This window comes from Gopherus evgoodei, chromosome 10 (genome assembly GCF_007399415.2).
Source record: "Gopherus evgoodei ecotype Sinaloan lineage chromosome 10, rGopEvg1_v1.p, whole genome shotgun sequence".
Lineage (NCBI taxonomy): Eukaryota > Metazoa > Chordata > Testudines > Testudinidae > Gopherus > Gopherus evgoodei.
The window spans coordinates 30,197,306-30,213,127 of record NC_044331.1 but is presented as its reverse complement, the minus strand read 5'-3'; the positions used below and the strand labels follow the sequence as shown (position 1 = coordinate 30,213,127).

General features: G+C 43.3%; 1 protein-coding gene across 6 annotated transcripts in view; it reads right to left on the bottom strand.

The window, feature by feature from the left end:
• TJP1 (tight junction protein 1) overlaps window positions 1–15,822 on the bottom strand; it is a 316,033-nt gene that overhangs the window by 18,962 nt on the left and 281,249 nt on the right. The gene's annotated exons all lie outside the window — the stretch shown is intronic.

The window sequence follows — 15,822 nt, the reverse complement described above, 5'->3', positions numbered from 1 at the left end:
ATATACTGTAGGTACAAATCATGCTTATCGCATTCTGGGGCTATTTACTACACATATGCTGTAGTTAGTATTGCACTGCAGATGACTAGCTGCGAAAGTTTTTATAGTGAAGAGTTCAATCTTATTCCTAGAGAAACTCTCAGCTCTCCAGTATCAGTGTCCACACATTAAAAAAAGGTTTCTGGTCAGCATTACCATGTCCTGTAGTTACTCTCCCAAATAACTGTGTGACATTTTAATTCTGCCTACTGAGAGAAGAAAGGTGAAATGCGCACGCACACACACACCATGGTTTGTGTTGTAAGTGACCTTTACTATTGTGATCCCTTCTTCCTTCTTGGGGAGCTGGGGACTACAATTGGGAAGTAAAAAACCTGAAGTGAAGCATCCACAGGGACACTACTCGAAGAAGTATTATTATCCAGATATTCTGCAGGAATTTTGTTCTAAAAGTTCAATATCATTTTATCACTGAGATAGCAGTAAGATTTATGCAATAAACTGAAAAATATTACTAGCTCCACTTTCAATTAAAATTTGGGAATATTCCTTCCAACATATATACAACTCTACTTAATGTTAATATGCATGAATTTCAGTGAGAATGGATCCCTTTCCTCTCTATGGAGTAATTTAAACATTTTCCAAAAAAAAAATCACTTATGGTCATATTTAAAAAAATACAGAGGCTATTCAAACAGTGTTCTCTTTCTAAGCCACATAAATCAGATGCAAAGATGAAAACTACCCTCTAACTAAAAAGACCTTTGATGTCCCCTCATCTATGAGTGGCTCTCATTTATTTGTGGTCACTTATTTTAAGGCAATTACTAGCTATGTAGTTGATAACTGATTGAACTCATTCAGCTTGTAGGACTACAGTCCGACATAATGGCATTCACAAGTATTCTCCTACAACATTTAAAAAGTTAACCTAGTAAAGATTTATAACTATTTGGTAGACCAAAAAAAAACAAAACAAAAACAAAACACAAAACCACACCAATCCACAAACTTAGCCTGTTCAAAATGTAGACTGCATCTGAAAACAGGATCTCCTTGAAAGGAAGAGCATTCCACAAAAATGTAGCTTTGTTTTAAATGCACAAGTTTTATTTTTATTTCCTATTACGGTAGCAGGTAGAAGCTTCAAGCAAGAATCAAGGCCCCATTATGTTAGGTGCTCTACAGACTGCTGGTAATAAGACAAGTCTTTTCCCACTGACAGAAAGAAATTGTCAAAGAATAACCAACATACTGAAGAACAAATAGTAACTCATTGCGAAGGCACTGGGGTCAATGGGTAATACAAAACTGAATAATGGGTAGAAAACATTCTAGAAAATTAAGACAACATTGGCTCTTCCTGAAAGAATGGATGAGATCCCATGTGCATTATGTGGTTCCCCTCAGTTTGAACCCCAGAATACTGCTCCATTTGGGATCGAACACAAAAGCTCGATGGAAAGGAAAGATCACTCAGTTCTGCTTCAAGAAGAGAGCTACTCTTCCTTGCCCATTCCGATATAGGCAGGATGAAATGTAAAAGCAGGACACCAGCAATCCTAACTCTGAAAGATGCTGTGAGGAGAATGGACTGGGATAGCCACTCTCACAGTTAGTAAACAAGGCCTGTGACTGCCAAAACTAAATAATCCTCATTTTAAGATTTCAGTATGTCAGTATTGTAAAAGGGCGGTTTGGATTTATAGTGTTAACTTCCAGACATGTTGATTTTGAACAAAAAAATCTCCAACCATATACAGTACTCATCCCACAACAAGAGGAGTTACCATTACAGGCCTGTTTCTGCCACCATGGGACCATGCTGTTCGGGGTCCAAGACAAACGACAGGACAAACTCAAATAGGGTGCAAAGGTCTACAGAGCCAGTTCCCAACATGTTTCTGGGCAGGGGATGCCTACAATAGTCTCATTAGGCTTCCTCTGCCTGTCCTAGGCCGCAAAGAGAGACCAGTAGTCTTTATGGAGAAAACCAAATAGTTTCATGAAACAAAAACTCAGTCTTGTACCAGGCCTACCTTCCTCTACAAGGCTCTGGCCGTCAGTAGTCTCTGCAGAGGTTCTGGGCTGGTCCTTTCCTCAGAAAGCAATGGTCTGTTCTCCTCCCTGCTTAGCCAAGACTGAGCTGTCCTCTTCCCTTTTTAGCTGCCCACTTGGTATCTCACAGCAAGTGCAGGTGTAGTGCAGTGAGGCTGAGTGGCACCATGACAGTCTGATAACCCTTGCTGGTTCAGTGTGGGATTTGCATACCCCATCACATAACTTACTGCTCAAGCCAGTTCCTGGGGGGACTAGACAGATATCAGCTTCCCTTCTTCCCAGGAGAAGAAATTTAGAGCTGAGTCAGGGGGAAAGTGGAGAACATGGAGACCTGGAAGATGGGTCGGAAATAGGAGGGAGCGTGGGCTATAATGGCAAAGAGAAAGGATGGTCAGGGAAAAACTGGGAGGCAAAATCAAATCAGTATCTTAGATGCCTATATACAAATGCAAGAAGTATGGGTAATAAATAGAAAGAACTGGAAGTGCTAATAAATAAATACAAACTATGACATTGTTGGCATCACCGAAACTTGGTGGGATAATACATGATTGGAATGTTTGTATGGATGGGTACAGCTTGCTCAGGAAGGATAGACAGGGGGAAAAGGGAGGAGATGTTGCCTTATATATTAATAATGCACACACTTGGACTGAGGTGGAGATGGACATAGGAGACCTTAGTGTTGAGAGTCTCTGGGTTAGGCTAAAAGGGGTAAAAAAACCAAGGGTAATGTCAAGCTAGGAGTCTACTACAGGCCACCTAACCAGATGGAAGAGGTGGATGAGGCTTTTTTTAAACAACAAAATCATCCAAAGCCCAAGATATATGTTGGAAAAATAACAAGCAGGGCACAGACTATCCAGTAAATTCTTGGACTGCATTGCACATAACTTTTTATTTCAGAAAGTTGAAAAAGCTACTGGGGGGGGGGGGGGGCGCTGTTCTAGATTTGATTTTAACAAACAGGGAGGAACTCCTTGAGAATTTCAAAGTAGAAGGCTGCTTGGGTGAAAGTGATCATGAAATCAGAGTTCACAACTCTAAGGAAGTGTAGAAAGGAGTACAGCAAAATAGAGACAATGGATTTCAGGAAAACTCAGAGCTGATAGGTAAGGTCCCATGGGAATCAAGACTGAGGGGAAAAACAGCTGAGGAGAGTTGGCAGTACTTCAAAGGGCCCAAAAGCGAGCTATTCTGCTAGGTAGAAAAGATAGAAAATGTGGCAAAATACCAGCTTGGCCTAACCATGAGATCTTGCATGATCTAAAAAATAAAAAGGAATCATATAAAAAAATGGAAATAAGGGCAAATTACAAAGGATTAATATAGGCAAACAACACAGGAATGCAGGGGCAAGAAACTAGCTATGGAAATAAAGGGAAACAAGACAACTTTTTATCAATACATTAGAAGCAAGAGGAGGACTAAAGAGAGTAGGCCTACTGCTCAGTGAGGAGGGAGAAACAGTAACAGGAAACTTGGAAATGGCAGAGATGCTTAATGACTTCTTTGTTTCGGTCTTCATCGAGAAGTCTGAAGGAATGCCTAACACAGTGAATGGTAATGGGAAGGGGGTAGGTTTAGAAGAAAAAATAAAAAAAGAACAAGTTAAAAATCACTTAGAAAAGTTAGATGCTTGCAAGTCACTAGGGCCTGATGAAAGGCATCCTAGAATACTCAAGGAGCTAATAGAGGAGGTATCTGAGCCTCTAGCTGTTATCTTTGGAAAACCATGGGAGACAGGACATATTCCAGAAGACTGGAAAGGGGCAAATATAGTGCCCATCTATAAAAAGGGAAATAAAAACAACCTAGAAAACTACAGACCAGTTAGTTTAACTTCTGTGCCAGAGAAGATAATGGAGCAAGTAATTAAGGAAATCATCTGCAAACACTTGGAAGGTGGTAAGGTGATAGGGAATAGCCAGCATAGATTTGTAAAGAACAAATCACATCAAACTAATCTGATAGCTTTCTTTGATAGGATAACGAGTCTTGTGGATAAGGGAGAAGCGGTGGATGGGGTATACCTAGACTTCAGTAAGGCATTTGATACGGTCTTGCATGATATTCTTATCAATAAACTAGGCAAATACAACTTAGATGGGGCTACTATAAGGTGGGTTCATAACTGGCTGGATAACTGTACTCAGAGAGTAGAGAGTTCCCAATTCTGCTGGAAAGGTATAACAATTGGATTTCCGCAGGGGTTTGTTTTGGGACCGGCTCTGTTCAATATCTTCATTAATGAATTAGATATTGGCATAGAAAGTACGCTTATTAAGTTTGCAAATGATATCAAACAGAGGGATTACAACTGCTTTGGAGGACAGGGTTATAATTCAAAATGATCTGGACAAATTGGAGAAATGGTCTGAGGTAAACCGGATGAAGTTTAGTAAAGACAAATGCAAAGCACTCCACTTAGGAAAGAACAATCAGTTTCACACATACAGAATGGGAAGAGACTGTCTAGGAAGGAGTACGGTGGAAAGGGATCTAGGGGTTATAGTGGACCACAAGCTAAATATGAGTCAACAGTGTGATGCTGTTGCAAAAAAAAAAAAAGAAAAAAAGCAAACACGATTCTGGGATGCATTAACAGGTGTGTTGTGAGCAAGACACAAGAAGTCATTCTTCTGCTCTACTCTGTGCTGGTTAGGCCTCAACCGGAGTATTGTGTCCAGTTCTGGGCACCGCATTTGAAGAAAGATGTGAAGAAATTGGAAAGGGTACAGAGAAGAGCAACAAGAATGATTAAAAGTCTAGAGACCATGACCTATGAAGGAAGGCTGAAAGAACTGGGTTTGTTTGGTTTGGAAAAGAGAAGACTCGGAGGGGACATGATAGCAGTTTTCAGGTATCTAAAAGGGTGTCAAAAGAAGGAGGGAGAAAACTTGTTCATCTTAGCCTCTAAGGATAGAACAAGAAGCAATAGGCTTAAACTGCAGCAAGGGAGGTTTAGGTTGGACATTAGGAAAAAGTTTTTAACTGTCAGAGTGGTTAAACAATGGAATAAACTGTCTAGGGAAGTTGTGGAATTGCTGGAGATATTTAAGAGTAGATTAGATAAATGTCTATCAGGGATGGTCTAGACAGTATTTGGTCCTGCCATGAGGACAGGGGACTGGATTCAATGACCTCTCAAGGTCTCTTCCAGCCCTAGAATCTACGAAATATGATCTATGGTCGGTCAGCCATAAGAGCTCCTAATTCACTCACCTGTCTGGCTGATGTGATGGCAACTAGGAAGGTGACCTTAATGGAAAGATGGGACATTGGACACATGGTCAATAGTTCTAAGTGTGGTTGATAAGTAGTGACAGTATAAGACTGAGATCCCATTGTGGCACCATTGTTGTTGGGTGAGTAAAAACAGAATGGCCTTCTATAGGAGGATGGAAGGCACTGATTGCTGGAAGGTAGCTAACAGCAATCCCTGACATCTTCAGGGACAGGGGATAATCTGAAATAGCTGGGATATCTACTGATGCTGGAGATAACTGGTTCTGTTGCATCAAGATAGAGAAACACCTCCATTAAACCAGATAGCATTTTCTGATAGTCTTCTCTGCTTTGATTGGTAATAGATTGAATGGCTTCTGAATATGAACAGTAAGTCTGATGCTCATTCAAACACTGTGAAGAGAGGAGAGTCAGGTTGGGATGTCTGATGTTGCAGTTCTCTCCCAAGTTAACAGATGCAGTAAGGGACATATGCTGTTTGGAGGACATACTGATATTCACAAGACATCCAGAAACCAGAAGAAAATGGTTACCCACCTTTTTGTAACTGTTATTCTTCGAGATGTTTTGGTCACCTCCATTCCATTGTAGGTGTGCGCACACACCCATGTTGTGGTCATCGGAGATTTTCACCTTAACGGTATCCATAGGGCCGGCTGTGTCGCCCCCTTGAGTGCCGCATTCATGCGCTGGTATATTAGGCTGCCCTCTCATAGACTCATAGACTAATAGGTCAGAAGGGACCAATCTGATCATCTAGTCTGACCTCCTGCACAAGGCAGGCCACAGAACCCCACCCATCTCTCAGTTCTTTCTTGCTGACAACTCTGACAGAGGGGCAGGAGAGCAGGTAATGGAATGGATATGAGCAAAAGAGCTTGAAGAACAGTTACAAAAAAGTGGGTAACTTTTTTCTTCTTTTAGTGAAATTTAATAGGCAGCAGATTTTAAAAAAAAAGTATTTCTTCATGCAATGCACAGTCAACCTGTGGAACTCCTTGCCAGAGGATGTTGTGAAGGTCAAGACCATAACAGAGTTAAAAAAAGAGCTACATAAATTCATGGCGGATAGGTCCATCAATGGCTATTAGCCAGAATGGGCAGGAATGGTGTTCCTAGCCTCTGTTTGCCAGAAGCTGGGAATGAGCAAAAGGGGATGGATCACTTGATGATTATCTGTTCTGTTCGTTCTCTCTGGGGCAACTGGCCACTGTCAGGATACTGGGCTAGATGGACCTTTGGTCTGAGCCAGTAGGATCGTTCTTATGTAGTGCTTGCTCACGTCGATTCCATTGTAGGTGACTCACAAGCAGAATCTTTGGAGGTGGGCTCTGAGTTCACAGCCTTGCAGATTGTAGCATTGCTCTGCCGAAGCCAGCGTCCTCTTGAGCTTGCTGGGTCAGGGTATAATGCAATGCGAATGTTTGGACCAACGACTAGATCATGGCTTGACAGATTTCTTGGATCAGCACCTGTGCCAAGAATGTTGCCAATAGCACCTGTGCTCCAGTTGAGTGAGCTGTTACAGTTGCCAGTGGGGATACCTTTGCCAGCTCTGCATGGACATAGGGTGACCTTTCATCCTATCTGCCATGAACAGCTGCTTTGACTTACGTAACAGCTTCATTCTATCTATGTAGAATGCTAGCAACCGCCTGATCCCCAGGGTGTGACTCCTCCTTTCCTCATCTGATCCATGGGGCATTGTGACCCTTTTGGGTCGGGACCCCAATTTGAGAAACTCTGGTCTTCCCTGTGAAATCAGTATAGTATTGGGCAAAAAGCACACAAAAGACCAGATTTCACAGGGAGAGAGACCAGCTTTCATGGTCCGTGATGCATTTTTCATGGCCATGAATTTGATAGCGCCCTATCCAAGAGATACTTCCTCAGACGGGACTCCCATCCCTCATGTGTTTGGGGATGGAGGGAGTGTCAGATACTGCACCTGGTGGCAATATAAGCCTCCCCAAAGCAGTGGTGATATGAGCCACTGATGGAGAAGGTACAGGGGCAGAAGTCACTTAAACTCCAGAACTCTGGGCATAGTTTTCTCCCGATTGGGGGAGAGAGGAAGGTAGGGTCCCTGAGGTAGGGAAGGAACTATCCTATGCTCATTATAACAACTAGGAAAAATTCATTAAAAACACTAACCTATTTTCAGTGTATATTTATAGATAAGGCGGCTATTTAGAACCTTTGGACACAGAGGATTCTGACTCAGGCCACGCAGTGGTGAGGAGGACCTGGAGAACTGTTGGTCCGCACTGACCCTTATGCTCTCAGTACAGAGCATGAGGATAGCAACTGCACAGGCGCAGACCAACGGACACTGCTTGCTAGAAATATCCTATCTCAGAAACATGAAGCACACGTGTACCCACATGTGGAATACCCAGAACTCAAAGAAGAATTTTTACTTTCATCAGGTTTTATGTCAAATTGTACAGATATTTTTACCCCCCATTTATAGTCTCGTAAGAACACCCACAATGCAACCAAGATTAAGGCTTTGTTTTCATCTAACTTACACCATTTTTACACCAATTACATTGACTTCAATTAAGCTACTTGTGATACCAGAGTCAATGAAAGGATCATCAAACTTATCGGCTGTGTCTACACTGGGAAAAATTTAACAAAATATTCTCATAGGTTCCAAAACCTGCTGCAGAGCATCACCATAGAGTGATGGCTCTGGTTGCTAGACTCACTTCTACCACTCTCTCAGTTAAGCCTGCTGAAAAGTAAATTTAATCAAAATGGTGTTATATATCCAGCTGCAGGTCCCTCACCTACACTATGACTCCAACCACTTTTCAATAAACATCCTTTCCTCTCTGTGGTAAAACAGGGCATAAAAATGGATATTACAAATTTTCTACTTTAGTGACAAATCTACATAATTTGTTCAAGCTGTTAAAATAAAGCCTTCTTTTTTTCATACTACGAAACTGGAGGAATATTTTTAATAGGTTTTCCCAGTATAGAGAAGGCCATGATTTTATCCTAAAATGTAAACCCAACACAAAGACAGTTTTCAAATGTTATTTACCTTATGTGGACAAGACTGTTATTTGTCAGTTGCTGATAAAGGAGTTAGCAACAGATGCAAATGACCTAGTGCTGAACACAGTTTAACCTCAAGTGAAGAGGTGGCCAAATCATGTTCATTGCTCAGGAATAGTGATGAAGCTGACCAGAAACAGCCAGCAGTGTTTCGTAAAGAGCACTAATGAACTTTTTAAATTTGCAAGGTCTAACATAACCACTTAACTACAGGGCAACCAGAATAATTCTGAAAGAAAACTTATGGGAGAAAAAGTGAACGGCAAGACTAGACTGAGTAAAACAATACCTCCAAACACATCACCTAAATCTAACAATTCAAAACAGGCAATCTTTTACAATCAACCCCTAAATGAAAGTCCACACTGCATATAAGGAGAGTTTTGCTCTAACGTCTATAATTGAGAATACACTCTCCTAAGCAATAGGCCTATAAAGCAAAGGATAGAGCGAAGAGAAAACTATTCATGTACTACAACTGCTGACAACTAGAAGACACAAATGTGACATTACCCTTACAAAGCAGCTTCACTGGTGCCACATATTTTCTAAAATGGACTTTTTGGCATGATTCCCCCATGAAGAACGCCTGATTGGTGGACATAAATATGATGAATAAAAACATTTGTACACATACATTTCTCAGTGCTGAACTTGTAACATGAGATTCTTTCAAATGTAAAGTTACAACTTGACATTTCATATAAGGAACACTAAACCATTCAAACTGCTAAATAGATTAGTTTGCTTACAGTATAGAGTTTATTGTTACCAAGTAGACAGATTTTATTACTTACTTTACTAGACTATTTTGTTTCCAAAACAGTTATCTAAATTTGTTAGGGGCAGGAAAATGTACATAAAATATTAATACAAAATGTGTCAGTCAATGGATGAATAATATTTTAAAATTAATGGAGTCTGTCCACTTTGTATTACACCGATGTACAGTGAAATTGTAAGCCTAGATGCCAAAATGTATGTTTCTTCTAACCACAGAAACCATCAATAAGACAAGTGCTGAGTTATGGCATTAAAAATTTATAATTATGTGAATCTTCACACAGAAGACTCATGTAAGTATTTAACTTTGGCTTGTCATAAACAACTGTGTTGTATCTGACCAAAATGCACTGCTCCTTTCTCAATATTAAAATTATGTTAATATTATGGCCCTACAAAGACTTATACAAATGTTTAATAGCAAACAGTCCTATTGACTTCAGTGGGGCAACTCACACTGCATAAAGCTAAGTAGGAGCCTCTCTGCAGGATCAGAGCTTCTGTGTGTGGTTATTCAAGGCAAGTTCCCAAGAAATTACAAAAACAGACATTTCATGCAGCAGGTATCTAGATGTGCTAGGTGCCTTTATGAGGCAAATATAAACTGAGAGGGGCAGAGGAGTAGACACTAATTCTAGGCTCAGAGTTTCTTTAACAACACCCCTCCATTACTTGTTTAATTAGCAATTTCTTATCTATCAGTGACTAATCATCTATATACCATATGAGATTTGTGCAAAAAATCTTTAAGTCACTTTCTTGCAATTGGTGAGTAAGAAAAGCCAAATACTATAAAACATTAGCAAAAATAACGGGATATTGGGATAAACAGAGATCATGATTTTAATATGCAAACCCAAACCCAAAGTGCTGTTGCATTTAACTCTGTTACTGCATGTTCCAAGAACTCTACGCAGTGCATTCATGTCAGATCTCTTAGGTGGCTCTACCTTTAAGATGTCCTCAGAAGGCTTTCCCTCTCCGGCAGCTTCAGAGATTTTAAATGTTACATACAGACGCTCGCTGGGTTACGCAAACTTGACTTACGGAAATCCGCACTTACGGAAAAAGTTCTGTAAGCTTTTTTTTGTTGTGGTGGGGGGGGGGCGTGACTGTCAGGTATATGTTCCCGACTTATGCAAAATTCGACATACGTAAGGCGTTCTGGAACGGAATGCTTGCGTAAGTTGGGGAGCCTCTGTACTCTAGTACAGGGGTTGGCAACCTTTCAGAAATGGTTTGCCAAGTCTTCATTTAGTCACTCTAATTTAAGGTTTCGCATGCCAGTAGTACATTTTAACAGGTTTAGAAGGTCTCTTTCTATAAGTCTATAACATATAACTAAACTATTGTGTGTAAAGTAATAAGGTTTTTAAAATGTTTAAGAAACTTCATTTAAAATTAAATTAAAATGCAGAGCCCCCTGGACTGGTGGCCAGGACCTGGGCAGTGCGAGTGCCACTGAAAATCAGCTTGTGCGCCACCTTTGACATGTGTGCTATAGGTTGCCTACCTCTGCTCTAGTAGGTTCTACTTACAAAATCTGAATAGAATACGTGAAGATCACATACTGAAAAGCTACTCTCCTTGATTAGCACCATAGAAATTTCAGCCCAAAAGCTATTTTCCCCAATCAGAAATGTGAAGAGAAGAGATGAAAATGCCTCCTCCTTCCCATAATCACATCATTGTTGTTGAAACTTTAATAATTAACTCTCGCGAGTTTAACAAATTAAAATTACTAATACAATCCCCATGCTAATAGAGTTTAGGATAACGGACAAAGTTTTCAAAAGTGCCTGCTTGACTTAGGAGACTAAATCATGTATTTGAAAAGCTCCTAAAGCCCACTGAAAGCCAATGGGACTTCAGTTCCTAAGTACTTTTGAAAATTTGACCCATCATGATGCTGTTATGTGTTATAGTATTTTCCCCCTTTTCACATCAGTAATACAATCAATGGACCACCATTACATTGTGGTTTTATGCACACATTTCCCCTCTCCCTGTTAATGCCACCAAGCAGTTCTAGTATCATCTAGTTGCTGCCCTTTTATAGTAGCTCAGTTAGAGATAGTGGACAAAGAATAGTGAAATACCTGCCTAGTGAAATGCCCCTTACTGCACTGCAGTGACAGTTTAACTACAATAGCTAATGTAGATCAATTAACCCAAAGTGGAGGATCACTTTTGTCTTCAAAAATGTTTAAATTTTTTTTAAAACTAGAATTTCCCTCCATTATCCATTCCTACCTCATTTACCCACCACCTGCTTTTCTACAGTGACATCAGGAATACTCCCAAGAGCTCACTGCGAAAGTAGATAAAGCTTTTAGAAAAAGATCCCGTCTCTAAATTTTTCTCTGCTCTGAACTGTCTTGAACCTGACAACTTAACTGAGATCAATAAGACATAAGTTTATGATGGAATTGCCTATTTGCAAACAGCACCAACAATCTAGTCCCTTATCTCCGGAGCGTGTCATGTCTCAAATTCTGATGAAATCTTACAGCCCAGCCAGGCCTGACTTTGCTCAGCCGTTACTATTCCCATGTAAAGTGTTTATTTTGTTTACAGTAAATTGTTTGCATTTCTCTCTTACAAGTCAGAATGTTCATCCTCTCAGATTTCACCATTTTCTGTCTGATAAATGTGAATTTTTTCAAAAGGAACAGACACTAACCTTAGTTTGTTTGAATGCAAGCATCTATGATAGCAGAACGAAAGTTTACAGATGAGAAACCACAGTACTTGTTCATTGATACTGCAAAGCCACATAAGAACGTATACTCATTTCTCTCTCAATATATACACCTCTACCCCGATATAACGCTGTCCTCAGGAGCCAAAAAAATCTTACCGCATTATAGATGAAACTGTGTTATATCGAACTTGCTTTGATCCTGCAGGAGATGGATTGCAGCTCCCGCTTCTTCTACACCCTGGAGAAGAAGGGGGCGAAAAAGCACATCCTCTGCCTTTTGGCAGCGGATGGCACCCCCTCATGGATCCAGTGAAGATGTGCAAGAGGGCCAGGGCCTTCTACGCTGGCCTTATCTCCCCAGATCCAACAGGCGCCAATGCCTCCGGGGTGCTTTGGGATGGACTCCCAGCAGTCAGCACGGGTGACCGAGACTAGCTGGAGCTTTCTCTCACTCTTGCTGAGTTTTCAGAAGCCCTTTATCTCATGCCCACCAATAAATCTCCGGGTATGGATGGGCTGACTGTGGAGTTCTACCGTGTGTTCTGGGACGTCCTCAGCCTGGACCTTGCCACCGTCTGGGCCGAGTCTTTGAAGAGTGGGGTCCTCCCTCTGTCGTGCAGGCAAGCAGTGCTCGCCTTACTGCCGAAGAAGGGAGACCTCTGTGATCTCCAGAATTGGCTTCCCAGCTCATTCCTCAGCACAGACTATAAGGTCATGGCAAAGGTCACCTCACTGCGGCTGCGGTCCATGCTGGCGGACGTGGTCCATCCAGACCAGACCTACACCGTCCGGGCCATATCATCTTCGATAATCTTTATCTGGTCTGGGATCTCTTGGAGCTTGGGTGTAGGGATGGTCTGTCGTTCGCCCTCCCGTCCCTGGATAAGGAGAAAGCGTTCGACCGGATGGAGCACGAGTATCTTCTGGACACGTGGGCATTTGGCTTCGGGCCCCGGTTTGTAGGGTTTCTCCAGGTGCTGTATGCCTCCGCAGAGTGTTTGGTCAGGCTTAACTGGACCCTGACCATACCGGTCAGCTTCGGGAGAGGAGTGCATCAAAGCTGCCCACTGTCGGGTCAGCTGTACACTCTGGCCATTGAGCTCTTCCTTCATCTCCTTCACAAGAGGTTGACGGGGCTGGTGCTGCATGAGCCGGAGGTGCGTCTGGTCCTGGCAGTGTACGCCGATGACGTACTCCTCATGGTCCAGGACCTGGACAACCTGGAGACTTGTCAAGCTGTTTACTCAGCAGGACTCCTCTGCCCGGGTCAACCGGGTCAAGAGCTCTATCCTGGTGGCGGGTGAGCTCCCTCCCACCCATGCTTCAGGGCATCCAGTGGAGCGCAGGTCTGCTGCTCTATCTTGGCGTTTATTTCTCTGCCACGCATCCATCTCCACTGGAGAACTGGCACGGTTTAGAGGGCAGGGTGACTGGGCAGTTGCGGGGCTGGACAGGACTGCTCCGGTGCCTCTCCCTCCGGTGAAGAGCATTCGTGCTTAACCAACTGGTCTTGTCCATGCTCTGGCACTGTCTCAACACCCTGTGCCTGCCCCCGGTGTTCTTGGCCAATAGCCAGAGGCTGGTTCTGGAGTTTTTTTGGCTGGGACTGCACTGGGTCTCTGCAGGGGTTCTTCATCTCCCCCTGGAGGAGGGAGGGCAGGGCCTAATGTGTTGTACATGCAGGTCCACGTCTTCTGCCTCCAGGTCCTCCAGAGACTCCTTTATGATGCAGGTAGCTCGGCGTAAAGCATATTGGCGCACGCCTTCCTCCGCTGCCTGTGAGGGCTCCAATATGACCAGCAGCTCTTTTTCTCTATCCGAAAGCTCTTCCGTAAGACCTCTCCGAGCTGCCAGTCTTCTACCAGGACCTCCTCTGGACCTGGAGGCCAGTTTCAGAGACCAGGTCCTTTGTGGCCACCGAGGGGTAGATCTCCTTGTGGAGCCCCTGCTACATAATCTCCACCTTTGTGTGCAGGTTGTGGAGTCCCCTTGGTGCGCCGGAGATTGGTCCTGGAGGGAGTCACCAAGATCGAAGACCTCCTGGACTATGACCTGGGGGGTTGGGTGGATCCCCAGGTGCTCGGTCACCACATGGGGCTCTCCACACTTACGACCCCCTCCCAGCGCATACTCCAGAAGGTGGAGGCAGCCCTGCCTCCCGCGGCTCGGTTTTTCCTTGAGCAGGTCCTGTGAGAGGGCCTGCCCCTCACTCCAGGCCCTCTGGATCTTTCCATCGCCCCTTGCCCCGTGAGCCTTCCTGGCCTCCCCCTCCTCAGGCCTTGAGCCGGCTGCGTGCAATGCAGCGAGGTCGTTTACAAACCGTGCCAAGGGACCATCTCTACATGCTCATGCTGCACATGCTTCATTACCCCACCCTCATGTCCTGCCCTGATACCAAGTGGCGGGAACAGAGCCGTGAGCACAGGCATGTACTTGGCACGGTTTACCTCTGTCCCTGAAGTCTGTCCCTTTTGTGGCATGAGGGAGATCCTGGCATACATGTATTTTTAGTGAACCAGGCTGCAGCCCATTTTCCGGCTCCTCCAGAACCTCTTATTGAGGTTCTGACTGCACTTTTCCCCGCACTTGTTTATTTATGCACACCCAATTTGAGGCCCCACTAAGTCGCGGGACCACCTCGTCAACCTCCTCCTAGCCATGGCCAAAGTGGCCTTTCGTAACACCTGGGAAGGGGGGAGGGAGGGGTGGAAGGTGCTGCGACTGTGGAGCTGTTTTCCATTCTTTTATCCGTTCACATATCCGGGCAGAGTTCCTCTGGGCAGTGTCCACCGGCTCTCTCGACACTTTCAAGGAGCAGTGGGAGCTGTCCAGGGCTCTCTGCTCGGTGTCCCCTTCTGGTTCCCTATTTCTGACCCTTTGACCCACACGCTTGTTCCTGTTATTGCCTCTGTTGTCCCCCAAACTCAGTTGGGTTCTGGATTTAGTAGCTCCTCCCTATGCTCGGGGAGGGGCTTTTTAGCAGTGAGCGAGCACTAGCACCATGTCCCAGTTCTCAATAGGAACATTCTCCTGTATCCATCTGGCCTGCCCCTATCACAGAGGATAAACATACTGCTGTTTGCACTGGTATAGTTCTTTTCATTATGGATATTAAAAATCTTTACAAATATTAATTGAAACTTACAGCACCTCCTTGAGGTATCATCACTGCCAGCCATTGTTCCTCAGGGTCTTGCTGCATGGTGAAGGAATCACTTGCTCAGGGCACACTCTCCAAGGGCCAAGAAAATTCCCCAGTTTTGCTTTGACAGCACAAGCCCTAGTAGACTCTGGGGGCCAGCTGAGCTGTTTAGGTCACTTCTTGTGATGTCTGGAAGCAAAGAAAGGGACTCCTTTCCTCTACCAAGAATTGTTAGGTGGTTGAAGTCCGTTTCTTTCTTTCAGAAGATATATAGAGGAGGATGAAAAATAAGAACTGATTCACAGCTGCCTGGGTCACTAAACACATTCCTCTCCTCCTTTAGTATCGTGTGGGAGGAGCAAAAAAAGTTGGAGATCATTGCTCTATATGCAGATCTTATTTAAACAAGTAACAAGCTAGTAACTAGATGATTCATACCGTTCAGTATGATTCTTCCTTTTTTAATTTGTATAATATACTTGGCTGACTTTTGCAATTTTAGGTTCTCCTCCCCCACTACCTTTAAAAGACATCGTGCAACAAATTCAGTAAATCATGTGGAATTTTATGTATCAAGCCTCAACTCCTAGAACGTTATTTTCCCACAGATTCTTAGTGTTAGATACATTATCAGGGAAACAATATCTTATACCCTGTAATTGTAACTAACACTGAATATTAGTGAATTCACCCACTAGGTGATCTAGTGCTGGACCGTTCTATTGAGAGATTTCCCTAAAATCCCTCAGCACACACAAAGCCTGTGAAAAAGCTATCATCATTTTCAATTTTCAGATGGAGGAAGTGAAGG